Source organism: Diceros bicornis, chromosome 13 (assembly GCF_020826845.1).
Source record: "Diceros bicornis minor isolate mBicDic1 chromosome 13, mDicBic1.mat.cur, whole genome shotgun sequence".
In the NCBI taxonomy this organism is placed as follows: domain Eukaryota; kingdom Metazoa; phylum Chordata; class Mammalia; order Perissodactyla; family Rhinocerotidae; genus Diceros; species Diceros bicornis.
Window position 1 is genome coordinate 50,791,133 of NC_080752.1, and position 12,737 is coordinate 50,803,869.

Below are 12,737 nucleotides of genomic sequence, written 5' to 3' on the forward strand. Positions count from 1 at the left end.
TCTGGAGATTCCAATGGTTTTAGGAGCCGTGTGCCAGGAATCAGGGACAAAGACCAAATATTTACTTTCTGTTGTATCACACCCATGCACATGTGCAATTTCAGCAAATCTCTTTTTCCCTAATGTAAGGAATGAGTCCATCTGTTGCCACTGAAAGATCCTCAAGAGGCCCCTTTTCCTGGGCTGACTTCCAATATTCCCCTTAGCCTTTTCTTACTCCCTCTACCCTCCCCTGCAACTCTGGAGTCCTGGGTTCTAAACTCAGCTGCTCTACGGACTAGCTGTGTGTTGGACAGGTCCCACTCTCTCTCCCGGTCTCAGTTTCCTCATCTACAAAATAGAAATGGTACTAACAGTACCCACCCCATACGGCTGTTGTGAGAAGTTAATGGGCCATGCATGTAAAGCACTGAGCAAGGACATGGCATAAAGTAGGTACTCAATAACAGGGAGGTGGTTTGGGCTCTGGATCCAGACTTGCACTCCACTGCCTGGGTTTAGATCTAGGTACCACCACTTACTAGCTGTGTGACCTTGGGAAAGTTGCTTAACATCTCTGGGCTTAATGTGAAATGGATATACCAGTGATATTCATCTCCTAGAAGTGCTGTAAGAATTAAATGACTTAAGAGGAAGAGGGCTTAGATCAGTGTCCGGCATAGAGTAAATTCTATACAAGTGTTAGCTATTAGTGGTCATATTATCCTTAGTTACATTAGTGTCATATACACTGTCAGTTATAGTTAATGAGCGTTAGCTACTATTACTCACTATATTTCCTTGTAATGACACCACATCAGTGGAATCCTCCCACTTGTGACGTCAGGGTAACGGCTCTTTGTCAATCCCAGAACCCCCATCCTGCCGTGGTGTCCCACCACGTCGCCCATGCCCCTCTGCCTGGGGGCTCTGCCCATTTTCACTTGGACAATCTCCCTGTGCTTGCCATCTCAGGCCACAAGCTGCTTCCTTAGGAAAGCCTCTCTGAGCTCTTGGTGAGTCAGTCCTTGTTATATGTGCCCGTAAGACCATGTGCCTCTTGTACTAACACTGACAATGATCACTGTTTTACTTCTGTTTATGTGACTCAAGTCTGTCTCCTTCCTTCCCTTGACCATGAACTCCCTGAGATCACTGACCTGTCTGCCTTTTCTGCTCGTCTTTTTACTCCCAGTGCTAATACTTCGTAGATTCCTCATAAATATTGGTTGAACAAAGAAGTGAATGCATGAATGTGTTGGGGAAGAGGGAGAATCCCCCTCCACCCTTTCCCTTAACGTTCTTACAGCTGGCCAAATAATTAAAAGACGGGTTAGCAGGAGAAAATCAAACAAAGTTTAATAACATGTATACATGGGAGAAACTAGGGAAACTGAACACATTTCTCAACACAATGGCAGCAATTCTCATCTTAAATACCATCTTCAGCTAAAGACAAAGGAGGGTGTTGAGGGGGGTGGAAGTTTGGGATTTCAGAGGGGAAGAAGACAATTCACATGGAGAGAGAAATGTGAATGTTTGTCAGACAATTCTTTGCAGGGCCACCTATAGAGGATGTGGCCAGAGAGACAGAAATTATAGTGTTCAAGAGTACGTAGATTTAAGTCATCTCCTTCCGTCCTGATAAGAGTTTCCACAGATAAGGTCATCCCCCCTCTTCCCAGTACACAGAGGGAGATACCTTTACAAACGTAAATATTTGGTAAACAGAACTTTGGTAAGAATGGGCTTAGTGAGGACCCTGCCAGTCTGTCTATACCCAGAGTTAAATTCCTTTAGGCAGTTAGTGGGGGAGGTCAAATGTCCATCAGAGAAAATAATCAAGGTAAAGAGATATATTTCAGGGTGGCCAATTTTGATCTCTCACAAATGAATGAATGAATTAGTGCATGAAGGTCCAGTCTACCTTCTTCCTTCCTTGTCTTCTCCAGCCCCTGGGCTGGCTCCCTCTCCTCGGGGGCTGTATTGGAGCTGGGCTCCTCAGTCCGTTCCTCGATCTCATTCTCTGAGCTCTAGAGCCAGGGAAGCGGGGAGAGGAGCATTGACACGGGGTCTGGGGGACCAGAGGAGCAAGTGGGACTCACAGCTGGACACACAGGCAGGAAGCAGCACCTCCAGGAAGATCCCAGGATCAGTGTTTTCAGCCCCGTGTGCACAGGAGACTTTCTTACCCAAAGGTGGTTCCTCATCGTTCCTTTTATTTCTGGGCTCCCTTCCTACCATCCTCACCCACTTCCTGGCTTAATCTTCTGATTTGAGACACTCTCAAGTATGGCTATGTTTTCCTAGAAGCGTCTCTTGGCCTGTCTGGGGGTGGGAGGAGGCCTCTGGAGGCCCTGGTCCCACCTATCAGTCTTGCATTGAAATTCTGAGCATGGCTGGATGGTCCGCCCATCACCAGCTTGGGAGGTGCTGTGCTTGAGAGGAGTCGATTCCGGAGACCCTGCAACCTCTCCTGCTGATGGACTGGCTCAAGCTCTGACTGCAGTGTCCCTCCAGCTTGTTTGACCTTGGGCTCTGGTCTACGCAGCCACCCACCTCATGGGGCTGAATCCCTGCACAGGGCCTGACATGGGTCAGAGTCATCTTTGTGGAACAGGTACGTTAGAGTCCCAGCTCCGCCGCTGACTTTCTGAACTTTGCAAATTGTGTGACCTCATCAAACCTCTGTTGTTTCACTTCATCTCTTAGTTGGTTATGAGGATTTGTCTAGTAGGAGAGTGTACCAAGGACATTTGTAAATGGTGAATATTCAAGCCATTTGCTTCCAACCTGCCACCTGCCCCCAGGTCCTGTGACACCTTACTGGCCTCCGGGTCACCATCCACCTTCTCCTCCTTCTCTCCTGGGCCTGGCCCAGCCCCCACCCCTGTCCTGGGTCCTGCCTCCTCCATCAGTTGAGCCCCCACACATTAGTGCAGTTCTGGTCTGTTATTTTATGCATAAACACCTACCTTTATGGTTCCTCCCACCATAAAGTCCCCTGAACACAGCACCTCCCTCTTCACACACATGGTTTACCTTCCCTTCAAGGTTGGATTTCTAGAAGGAATAGTCTAGAGGTAGGTGATTCAGATCCTGGCTCTACTTGCAGCTGTATGCCTTGGGCAAGTTCCTATATTTCTCTGTGCCTCAGTTTCCTCATCTGTAAAGCGGGACTCATAATATTTACCTTACAGGGATTTCGGAGGATTAAGTGAGATAATCCACGTTGAGCACAGGGCATAGTCTGGCACATAGTAAGAGCCAATTAAATAATTAGTTGCTATTATTACTGTTATTGTTCTTATATCCCCGTCGCCCATGTTATCTTCCATCAGCTTGACTTCCTTCCCCATCTGAACAAAAACCTTTCAAGGTTGAATCACCTATGACCGTCCAGTGGCCATTCCCCGTCTCTGCTCCCAGGCACTCTGCCAACTTCTCTGTAGTCTTTGACACTGCCGTGGGAATTATCAGAGTGGAAGGCTCCAGAAGTCCTGCAGGGAATGTCAACCTGTGGCTGGTGGGATGCTCATGGGACAGCCTCACAAAGAATGAAGGGCTGATACAGGGCTTATCACGTCCTTGGTGCTCAGTGTTTGTTGAATGAGTATAAGGCCCTGCCAGGAGGGGCTCTGAAAGTGTAAGGAACAGAACTACCACGAGCTCCAACATGTCTGGAAATTCTGCTGGGCTAAGGATCGGCCATTTCAAAGACATTCAAAGGGAGTTTCAACGGGCAGCCCCTTGAGGGCAGGGACCATGTTTTATTAGACTAGCACAGAGTAGTATCCACAATTCTCTGTTGAATGCACAGGAACAGGGGCGAATGTGCCCATGAAACCAGCTCACAGCCCAGTCTGTGCAGCTACGACGAGGAACAGGGGGTTAATGCTTCATGGGGTGCTGTCTCTGCAGTTCTGAGGAGGAATCTTTTTGCTTTTTAGCTCAGGCAGCCTGGCTCCTGCATTGCACAAAGGGCTGGTTTGATCTCTTATTTATTACAGAGAATATTCTCTGTCATGGTGAGTGTACGGAATGGAGTTTCAGGAGCCTGAGTTTTCACTGACTGTGCCAGCCAGCCTGCTGGGGCCCCTGGCACCTCCAATGGCCTCTCTGATACTGCATTCATTCTCTCACTCATTCATTCTTTCACTCATCAGTGTACTGAACACCCATCTCGTGCCAGGGCCTGAGCCAGGGGGAGGAGGGACCACGTAAAGAAACATGGAAACTGTCTGTGGCTCCCAAGAGACCAGGTCCTAATCCCCGGACCCTGTGACTGTCACCTGAGATGGCAAAATCAACTTAGCAGATGTGATTAAGGATCTTGAGATGGGGAGATTATCCAGGTGAGCCCTAAATGCAATCCCAAGTGTCCTCCTAAGATGGAGGCAGAGGGAGATTTGGCACAGAAGAAGAGAAGGTGATGAGAGCCAAGGCTGAAGGCATGCTCTTGCTCTCTGAGGATAGAGGTGGGGGCCACAAGCCGAGGAATCTAGGGGGCCACTAGAAGTTGAAAAAGGCAAGAAAACGGATTCTTCCCTCTGAGGATCCAGAAGGAAACAGCTCTGAGGACACCTTGACTTTAGTCCAGTGAAACTGATTTTGGACTTCTGACCTCCAGAACAGTAAAAGAATAAATTTGTGTTGTTTAAATCACTAAGTTTGTGACAATTTGTTACAGTAGTAACAGCAAACTAATATACTGTCCTAAGGTATTCAACACCTAGGGGAGGAAATGGACACCTTTGCCCAGGGGTGAGTGCCATAATAGGGTACAAAGGGAGGGGGAGGGGTGTAACAGAGGCTGTTACCTGCCCTGTGGGGTGGGGAAGAGGGCCTGGGAGGGCTTCCCTAAGGAGGAGCTGCTTGCTGAGCTAGATCTTGAAGAATGGGTAAGTAATCTCCAGGAGGACATTGGTGGGAGAGGATAGGAATGAAAAACAGCACGTGCCCAGGCGAACCTGGAGTGTGAAATAACAAGGCATATCTGGGGAGCTGTGGAAGTTGGGGAGTGGATGGAAGCTCAGAGCAATAGGAGATGGGGCTGGACAGGTGGCTGGGTCAGCCCCTGGAGGGTCTCCATGTCAGGAAGTCGTGACTTGACCTGTAGGCAATGGGAAGCTAGCATGGTGAGTTGCATTAATGGCCTCGTTCTTCATCCCTCCCTGTACTCATGCCCATTGCTATGTGACTTTGCATATCCTCCCATCCAAAGGAGAGTATATTTTCCTGCCTCTTAATACTATTTCAACTGCGCGTCTTGCTTTGGACAATGGAATGACACAAATTGACCGCATGTCAATTCTGAGCCCGCGTCTCAAGAAGCCTTGCATATTTCTGCTGGTCCCAGGAAAGGATGTGCCCCAGTGAAGTCAGGCCAGAGTTGAGTCCCTAGCTAACCTGCAGACCATGAGTGACCCCAGCCAACCCACAGATGCCTGAGTTACAACAAATGACAATTATTCTAAGCCATCACGTTTTGGGGTAACGCAGCAACAGCTAGTTGAGACACCAATGAAGGGTTCAGAGGAAAAGAGTGACATGGACAGATCTAGATTTCAGAAAAACCTCTTCGGTGCGGTGACACTGGAGGGTGGATTGGAGGAGGTGAGCCTGTAGGTAGTGATCCAGGTGGGAGGTGCTGAGGGCCTTCCGTGAGGCAGAGCAGTAGAAGGAGGAGAGAGACACAAGTGCTATTAAGGAGGAAGATTAGACCACAAAGCTAAGTACAAATTAGGCATAGGGGTGGAGGGAGAGAGGAGATTTGGGTGATGCCAACATTTCTGGCATTGGAAATTGGATTCGAATAGGGTCCACGTATAGATAAAGTGATAAGACAATGGCGAGCTTTGACGTGTTGGCTTGTGGTGCTGTGACCAGGACAAAGTTATAGTTATAGGTCCGGGGCTGGAGTCTGGGCTGAAGACCTAGACTAGGGAAACTTCAGAGAATTAGTGACGGTGAATTAGTGAAAATGGATGAAAGTATTTACAATAAGCAGAAAAAAGGCCAAGTTTTGAACCCTGGAACCACCACCATTTATGTAACGGCTGGAGGGAGTCTGAGAGACGATGGAGGAGAAGTCAGAGAGGAGAGAGGAGAACGAGGGCATTGCTGGGGTCCAGAAACCCCAGGGAGGGGACCCTAGGAGGAGGAGGAGGAAATGCAGTGTCGTGGGCAGAATGTCACGGCTGAGGAAGACCGGAGGCTGTGGAGTGAGCCTAGGATCTGGCCACTGGACGGTCATGAGTCACCTCGGTGAGAGCAGTTTCGGAGGCAGATGGCAGTGGCTGTGATGGGACTGGGAGATGAAGGAGTGGAGAGAGTGAGTAAAGGAAAACCCTTTCAAGACAGCTGATGTAGAGGGGGACAGAGAGAGAGGGCGTGGGACTGGGGCTTTACTTTCTCCCAGGCTGCAGGGCCTGGAACATGATTTGTGGTTGAGGGTTCTGAGCAGGGGAGAGAAAAAGTCTGATTTATTTTTTTAAAAAATCACTCAGGCAACAGCAGGGGTACAGACTCTAGGGTGGTGAGTTATGGGAAGCAAGCAGACCAGTGAGGAGACTGGTTTAACGGTTCAGGAGACAGACGATGGTGGCTTTGAGCAGGGTGGTGGCTGTCTAAGTAGTAAGAAGTGGTCACATTTGGGATATTTATGTGCGTATGACCTTAGGACCAGAAGGACTTGGCTATGGATTACATTGTGTGCCTGTGTGTGTGTGTGTGTGCGTGCGTGCGTGCACAATGACAGGAATGTAACATGACTTCCAGGTTTTTGCCCGAGTAACTGGGAAGGCTGGAGGAGAAGCAGGAACAGGTTTTGTGGAGGGGGAAGGTGTGGAATCATTTTCTTAGAGACGTTGACTTTAAAATACTTGATAGAAATGCCAATGTAGATATCAAGGAAGCCATGGAAAACGTGCATCTGGTGCTCTGGGGAAAGGACTGGGCTGGAGATGCAGATTCAGGAGTCATCCAGAACATGGAGCATTTACATCCCTGTGACCAGGAGAGAGAGTGGAGCTGGAAATACTAGCTCAGCGTTGTCTTCTCTGTTAGACTCTAAAGGCCGTGAAAGCAGAGCCTCATCTGCCCTGTGCGTGGCTGTATGCCAGTGCCTAGAACAGTGCCTGGCATACAGTAGGTGCTGAATAAGTGCTCATCTGAGGAATGAGATAAGTGAGTGTTGTGGGGGTTGGTTAGGTCAAGGAAGTGAGTGGTGTGAGTGTGGTGAGGGCCATCCTGTGGGCGGGAAGTGACGTGCTTACTGTTCAGGAAGGAATGATCACCAGCCCTGTTTGAGTCTCTCTCTGCCGTGCCTTTGTGTCTGCTGTTCCCTCTGCCTGGAATTCCCTGCCACTCCCAGGCCCCAGACCCACAAGGGCAAATCCTGCTTACTCTTCCCTACCAGCCATTACGAATCTCCCGAGCAGCTCTGCCATCCAGCTCCCTTACACTTCTCCACAAAGAAGCTGAGAGACTTCTTGAATCCCCCTGAGTTTCGCTAGGTTGACAGGTTAGTCGACAGAGTGGAAATGTTGGGAGGACCGTGCCGGGCCCTGGTGACCACGAACACGACTTGCCTTCCATGTGTGCACAAACCGGATGTCCTAGGCCCTTGCCAGGTGGAGGTCAAGTTAGAAAAACGCACTTCTTCATTTTGCAAAATGAAGACATTTGGCTTGTCTGGAATTTTCTCTCCTCATCTGTTCTCCAGGATTTCGTGGCTTTCTCATCTTCCTGGATGGAAATTTTTCTGGGGTTTGAGATGCATCTTAACCTCTTTCCTGTTATGTTTCAGTCCCCTTGGCAGTTTTGGCGGCCTTGGCAATCCCGTGCTCTGGCAGGTCCCGTGGGTCTGTGGGGCTCTCTGCCCTGGTCCCTGCCTTCTGCACAAATCGCCTTTAAATCTGGGCTTCCCCTGCCTCCCTAGACACCTTCAGACCTCCTTCTCCTTCTTTACCAGGATCACTCCAGGTCCCGGTTCACTGTAGGTCCCCATTTCTCCCTCTGGGGCCATCTTCCCCTTTGAAGCCCCAGACAGGGGCTTGCATCTCTCTATGAGGAAAATGCTTTAACACTTGCATTTTCCTAGAGGAGGGGCATCTGTCAGCCCAAGTTCTTCTCTTCTCTTGTCTGGCCCACAGGGGCTGGTACAGCCAAGTCCATTTGTGGCTCTCGCTTCTGCTTCCCTGGCAGTGACTTACTGGTCAAAGTCTGTTCAGAAAAGTAATCACTCCTGTCAGTTCTTTAACTGATCTGAGCCTGGGTTTCTTCATTTATACAATGGGAATGATAATCTGCCTGCTAGTGTTGTTCCAAGGGTTAAATGAGATTATATATGTGGATGCTCCCAGCACACTTCCGGATACCTGCAGGCACTGGATGGTGAGCATCTGGCTCCTCCCTTTCATGCCTCTTATTCTCGCCCCCTCTTCCTCTGCCTTCTGGTTATGAAACTGTCGGAAGGAGTTGCCTTAGCTGCGCCCATGCTGCTGGGTGGAGGATGGAAGGTGGATGGCCTCCCTCCTGTGGACAGCCTCAGCTAGCTCATCTTTAGGGGGACCCACCATCTGGGTTTGCCTAGAGCTGAGGGGTCTCTGAGACAGGAGGTCCTTCATGCTAACACCAGAAGCCGGCTCTACCTGCGCTGTCTATCTCTGACCCCATCTGGGATGAGTATGCAGGGCTGGCACGTTGTAAATCTCATGGTTCCAGCCTTGGCCAGGGGCACCAGATCTTGGCTCTGCCAGCCGGGTTGCTGTGTTCCTCTCTGTCTCCCTCCTCGGTCAGGGCCCTTCCATCTCCAGCCCTGGGAATGGTTCAGAGCTGCAGGCCAGGAGCCCCGAAACTCTCAGAGGCACCAGTGTTGGCTCCTTCACACGCACTGGGCCTGCCCTCAGGATGCTGTCACGGGCTCCCTTTTCTACTGGTGAGCTGCTGTCTTGGGAGGAGCCCCTGGGTTTTCCTAGGCTTCCGTGTCGTCGTTGGTAAATTGGGGATATTAATGTCTACCTAGTTGGGGTTTTGGGGGGCTCCAACAAGATAGTGAGCACAAACACTCGTTGCAAAAAGCAAAGTGCTGAGTGCATGGAGGTGTGACTGTGGTTATGATGTGGCCCTTTAGGGAAAGGCCTTTTCCTTACAGCCATTTCCAGGGCATGGATGGGACACAGGAGGGCTCAGTTTTGATGGCAGATGGTGGGGGTAGGATAAGAGTGGGGTGGACCCGTGAGGGCCCTGGGAGGAGGGGCAGGGGGAGTGGGTAGACAAAAGGCCCGCTGTCCCGTCGTCTGGGTCCCGGCTTGTCTCTCCCTGCCTCGCCCGCTCTGCCTGGCTGCATTGATTTACTTGCAAGTTTTTAACGGGTTATAATTGGAAAAGGCCTGGGTGAGATTTGCATATTGATTTGACATTTAAGTATATGATTAAATAAAAGCTGACTGAGGTCATCACTTCACTAAATTGGCTTAATGAGTGTTGATTACCCTGCGCATGTTAATTCCATTCACCCTGATTACTCCATCTATCTTTCTCAGGGATCTATTAGCACCTTTGACTCAATTGTACTTGACGGGACAAGCAGCAGGATAGGGGCCGGTGGGGCGTGGTCCCTGGTCTGTCTGCCTGTCCACCCAGCTGTACACTGAGCCCCAGAGGTTCTAACCCGCGGTAGCTTCTTCTTTCTCTCTCTGTCTCCCACCCTCTTCCTCCTAATCACGGAATCTGATCACTAACTCTTTCTAAACAGGAGTGTCGCCTCTCCGGCGCCAGAGAGAAATCAGGTGCTGCGGGAGGAAGAGGAATGGGGGTGAGCTGTGAGACCGAAGAGAAGTGCCTCCTCTTCCCCCACGTTACACTCTCCCCTTCTGACACATGAGAAATCACAACTTTGTTGTCTGAGTCCTCTGGGGCCACAAGAGCTAGCCTGCTCCTTCTTCCACAGGTAGCACAGCATTTCTGAAGATGGAGCTCCCTACAGCTGGCTTCCATGTCTTCCGTTTGCCCCTCCCGATCTACCTTCACCTGTCTCCAGCCTGCTGTGCCATAGGGACCCATAAACGGGCTCCTTTGCCCCTGGCTTCCTGTTGACTTCAGCCAATGGGGACTCCCGGCAGGAGCCTGGAGGGAGGGAGGGAGGAGAGTGAGGTTGGGGTATTTGTTTCCCTGGCTCCTCCCTGCTGGCTGACCAAAGGGCTCAGTCTCTGTTGGCTGGCCCGCTTCAGGGCTCTCTCTCTGGGTGACTTTGCCACCCCTGCCCGGGCCCTTGGAGCACTGGGGTGGTAACACAGTTCCAGCCTCCCCCAACCAGCCTGAGTGAACTGTGGTTCGCCTACGCTCTGCCCACACCTTGGTAAATAGACCCTTCATAAACTCTCCTTAAATTACCCAATTTGAGTGTGCCATCTGTTTCCTGCTGAGACCCTAACTGAGACAGCAGGCAACATATTTTCCCACTCAAAAATCTGGACACACGATCTGACAGTCCAAGCGCGACTGTAGGACACCGGACCCACCCCATCAGTCCAGCGTTACCGCTCTGCCCGGCACCCTGGGTCCCAGGCACTGGTGGAGAATTCACCCCCTCGGGACCTCCACCATCATGGTCCTACTGCCTCCTCCTGGCAGCCCCTTCTCCTCACTGGCTACACCAGTGAAAGCTCCACTTTCACCTTCCTGGAGCCCTGACCCCACCGACCCCCTCACTCTCAACAGACACAGCTCTAGCTTCATTAGAAAAAGAGGCCATTAGTTGAGAATGTTCCTTCATGCTATGCCCTTTCTCACTAGACACAGTCCATCTTTTGGGGATCAAATTTTCTGAATCCTTCTGTTCAAGGTAAATATCTTCACCTTTGCCCAGTATCCTTTCCCATCCATTTTTTGGGAGCAGGGCTCGCTGTGGTAACTTCCCCGCTATTGTCTCTTTCCCTTCAGTCCAAGAACATGCACAGATTTCTCCCTCAGCCCCTTATCCTCTTCTCATTGTAGGCAAACTTCTTGACCGAGCCGTCTGCACTCGCTTTCTCTGCTTCTTCAGCCCTTCTGTCCCCGTTCCTCCGCATAAGGCTGCTCTTGCCAGCTTACCAATGACCACCAGGATGACAGTTCCAAAGCATCCATCTCAGATTCGGTTCCCCAGACTGAGGGTCACCAAAAGCAAACCACATCTCTCCTTTGCTGGGCCAGCATGAAGATTATCTCCCCAAACTGCCCACTGTGAGAGTCTTTGGACCTCGGAAGCTGGGAAAAGATGTGATGTTGTTCCGACACACCCGCCTGGGCCAGTCAAAATCAACGCCAATCAACAGACATCCCTGCCTGGAGCCCACCTTCATCCCACTAGGTTTTGCCCCCAGCTCCTCATTCTCTTCCTTGCCATTAGAGAATGTCCCCCTCTGGTGTCTAAGAGGCCATACATTCGATTGAATCAGTCCCTTCCTCTCCAACCCAGACAACACACCCTAGTTCTGGCCTCATCATCTGTTACCCGGCCTGTTATTACAGACCCTTCGCAGCTCTCCCTGTCTCCCAATGCTCCGTCCACTCCATCCTCCACTCCAGCAGCCAGAGAGATCGTTCTGAAGCACAAATCTAGTCCTGTTATTATCTCTCTGCTTGAAGCCCTCAGTGGGTCCCCATCACCTACCAGTGCCAGGCCAAACATTTTTAGCATGGCAGAGTGTGGTCCCAGGGAACTCCTATTCATCCTTCAAGGCCCATTCAATGGTCTCCTCAGTGGAGCTGTCCTGACCCCCATCTCCAGCAGAGTTCCCATTCCCTCCTCCTGGCCCACACCACTTTGCTCTTTTCTCTGTTTCTACGTCAGCTTCTCCCACTGTCTGGGAGCCTGAGACCATGCCTAATGCGTCTTTGTAGCCCTAGGGCCCAGGACAAGGCCTGGCAGAGGGAGTCATCCATCCACTTAAAAAATATTTACTTGGGCTTCCTATATGCCCTCCATCATTATGGGATAAGGCACTGAGTACAGCAGAGAGCAAGAACAGACAGAAATTGCTGCCCTCCTGATCTTCCATCCTACGTGGGTGGGGTGGAGGGAGACAGATAATGAACAAACAAAAAGATGGTTCTCAAGAGAGGAGAGTGCTATGCGACTTTCCCTAGGTCACAGCAAATGAGCAGAAAAAGTGGAACTTGAACTCGGTTCTTCGATTCAAGTCTATTGCTCATTCCCCCTCCCCCGGGCCGTTAGGAGACCCCGGTTGTCCACTTCCCTGGAGGATGTGACCTTGGGGACCTCCCCTAGCCTCTGTTTGTCTGTCAGTAAAGGAGGGGAAGTCATGCTTGTCTGCTTCCCTTGGTGATTGGAGTTGGTGGGTGCAGTGGTGTCCCTCGGCCGCCATAATGGATGGCCACAAACTGGGTGACTTAAAGTAACAAACATTTATCTTGTCACAGTTTTGGAGGCTAGCAGTCTGGAATCAAAGTGTCGGCAGAGCCACGCTCCCCCTGAGGGCTCGAGGAAGAATCTTCCCTTGCCTCTCCCCTAGCTTCTGGTTACTCCTGACAACCCTTGGAATTCCTTGGCTTGTAGCTGCGTCACTCCAATCTCTGCCTCGGTCGTCACATGACCTTCTCCCTGTGTGTTTCTGTGTCTCTTTTTTTATGAGGACATCAGTCATATTGGATTAAGGGCCCACCTACTCCAGTATGACCTCATCTGCAAAGACCCTATTTCCAAATAAGGTCGCATGTACTGGTACTAGGGGGTTGGGACTTCTACATGT

General features: G+C 50.6%; 1 pseudogene; it reads left to right on the plus strand.

The window, feature by feature from the left end:
• LOC131412360 (ferritin light chain-like) overlaps positions 1-10,677 on the plus strand; it is a 29,952-nt pseudogene extending 19,275 nt beyond the window's left edge.
• Positions 10,678-12,737: the final 2,060 nt, after the last annotated feature.